The sequence below is a fragment of the Marmota marmota genome, unplaced genomic scaffold (genome assembly GCF_001458135.2).
Source record: "Marmota marmota marmota unplaced genomic scaffold, marMar, whole genome shotgun sequence".
NCBI lineage: Eukaryota > Metazoa > Chordata > Mammalia > Rodentia > Sciuridae > Marmota > Marmota marmota.
Window position 1 is genome coordinate 16,435,142 of NW_026000185.1, and position 3,147 is coordinate 16,438,288.

Below are 3,147 nucleotides of genomic sequence, written 5' to 3' on the forward strand. Positions count from 1 at the left end.
GGAGTCACGCACTGCGTAATGATATTTTGATGGAGGACCATATAGGACAGTGGCCCCATAAGGTTATGTGGCTCAGTGGCGTTGTCGCTTAGTCTGTGCAAGTACACTCAATGATGTTTACACAACACCGAAGCCTCCTGACAACACATGGATCAGAACACATCTTGTCGTTTAAGTGATGTGTGACTGTACTTGGTTTAAAGGTTAAGAGCAAATGAAGACACAGACAGGAGAGCTATTCCCTGATGGTCACAATAGGATGGATTCCATATGTAACAGATTTGTTTACTTTTCTTAATAAAATGTAAGAAAACCTCCTTCCCCCCAACAGAACCTGGCACCCCAGCTTCAGGCTTGCTGGGCATCCATCCTGGTGAGTGGTACCTATTTGGGGGTTAGGGGAAGTGGTTGGGGTGACCCTGTGGCATCTCACCACCACGTCCCAGTGGGTGGTGGCCATGAGCAGCTCCTAGCTGTCTTCCTTCCTGGGCTGATGGGAGCTGCCTCTCAGAAGTTACCCATCACAATTGTCCCCTGGAGGGACTTCTGGCAGAACCCCCCACCGATCAGACCAAGGCTCCACTTTATCGGAGACTCGATTTTTAATAACATTGCTGTGATTTTTATGTTTCTGGGGAAGCAGGGCACTGATAACAACATGGAGGTATTTATTTATTTTATTTTATTGATTTTTTTAAAAAAATAAATGACAGTGGAATGCATTACAATTCGTATTACACATATACAGCCCAATTTTTCCTATCTCTGTTTGCATATGAAGTATGTTGACACCCAATTCGTGTCTTCGTACGTGTACTTTGGATAATGATGCCCATCACATTCCACCATCCTTGCTAACCCCCTGGCCCCTCCCTTCCCTCCCACCCCTCTGCCCGATCTAGAATTCATCTATTCCTCCCATGCTCCCCCTCCCTACCCCACTATGAGTCAGTCACCTTATATCAGAGAAAACATTTAGCATTTGTGTTTTGGGGGATTGGCTAACTTCACTTAGCATTATCTTCTCTAATGCCATGGATTTACCTGCAAATGCCATGATTGTATTCTCTCTTATTGCTGAGTAGTATTTATAGGGTGGTGGCTTACTTGGGGTGACTGCAGAATCGCCTTACTTAGGCTTTGGGTTTACCTTGGGCACATTGCCTAATTATGCCATCTGGATTCCAGTTTGGGTTGGATCCCACCACAGAGCATGGTTTTGAGCATGGCTACTGCACTGGAGGTGAGTTCTTGGCCACATGTCACAGCGAGTCTTAAATGGAAATCATGAGCTCACCCGTTTTAGAAGTTATTGGAAGCAACTGTCGCGAGACACTTGTAAAGTCCCTAAAAGTCCTCTCCTGGGCTTCTCTCAGATCCCAGAGCCTAAGTAGCTCTCTGGACTTCCGCCAGAAGGATGCTTACAGCTAACTTTTCTTGCAACCCTGGTTGGCAAGAGGTTGGGTTTTAAGTCCCTGAGTTACCTGGAGAAAGGGTGGAGGTGCGCGTTGAACCCTAGAGGAACCCTTTCTGCCGGTGCCCTCCAGGGTGGGGCATTCAGGGTCCTGCGGAAGGGTTTCGACTTTGAACCTGTTCCTTTTCTTTCTGATTTTTTTTTTTTCTTATTCAGTTTTGAATGGTTCCTCTCTTATCTGCCTTGAAGCTGGTGTGGTAGAAAGATCTGGAGCTATTCTATTCGGTGTGTCTGTCTGTGCGTGTAGTTTAGAAGGATTTGATTCTAAACAGACCTATGGGAAAAAAAAATCTTTTGCCCTGGGACACAACTTTCCTCGTTAAAATTGTGAGCTCCGGAGGCTAAGGGTGTCACCAAACCGACTTACAGCAGGGGGCAGTCGAGGGTAGCAGTTAAATACGGGGTTTCAATGCCACAAATGAGTTTGAAACTGGCTTCAGCCAGGGGTTCCCAGACATTTGTGGTTACAAGCTTCTTTTTTTTTTAATATTTATTTTTTAGTTTTCGGCAGACACAACATCTTTGTTGGTATGTGGTGCTGAGGATCGAACCCGGGCCGCACGCATGCCAGGCGAGCGCACTACCGCTTGAGCCACATCCCCAGCCCCACAAGCTTCTTTCAATGAGAAAAAAAATTTAAACATTGCACTCTCAAATATGTATTATGATTTATAAGTTGTACTCATGATTCCTGTTCTGATATTACATATGTTTGTTGTAAAACAACAAAATTGGAATTAGGAATGGGAAAAAGATCAACTTTACCTTAAAAAGCTTTATTGAGATGTAATTGACAACGACACATATTAAAAATGCACAACTGGATAAGTTTTGCATATTTCATGGGTGCCCACCCCTGAAACCATCACACGGTCAAGATGTTGAACACTTGGGTCAGACCTAAAGCTCTGTGTTTCTTTGCAATGGCTCCTTCCCGCCCGTCTCTGCCCCACCCCCCATCCCTGGACAACTCTGTGTCCTTTCTGTCACTACTGAGTAGTTTGTATTTTGAAGACTTTTGTGTAAATGTTATCATACAGCATGGATTATTTATTGTTCTGGCTCTTTTAGTCAATGTACTCTTTGAGTTTCAAGATAATTATGGATGAAATTAAGGATAAAATCATGATGAAATTAATTTTTAAAATAACATTTTAGTTTGTTTAAGAGTATAAAATATTTTGGTTACCAGATGATAATTTATTTTTTTTTGGTGGTATCGGATATTGAACCCAAGGGCGTTCTATCACTAAGCTCTATGCCCAGCCCCTTTTTTATTTTTTAATTGTTTTTTTTTTTTTTTTGAGACAGGGTCTGGCTGAGTTGCTGAGGCTGGCCTTGAACTTACAATCCTCCTGCCTCGGCCTCCCGAATAACTGAGATTATAGGCAAGCACCTCCATGTCCTGATTTCAGATGATTATTTTCTTTTAAATTGAATTTAAAATTCACTTTTTTTTTGGCGGGGGGAGACAATACATTTATATGGCTTCAAACTTAACTCTATGAAAAGGCATAAAAATGAAAAGTCTCTTTAATTGCCTCCCACATCCACCTAAGTTGCCCTGAACCCTCCCTCCTTCCAGGTAGCCACTTTATAAGAAGTTGCTTTGGTATCTTGCCGATTTATTCATGCAATTATGAATATACACATATATTTGTGTGTTCTCTCAC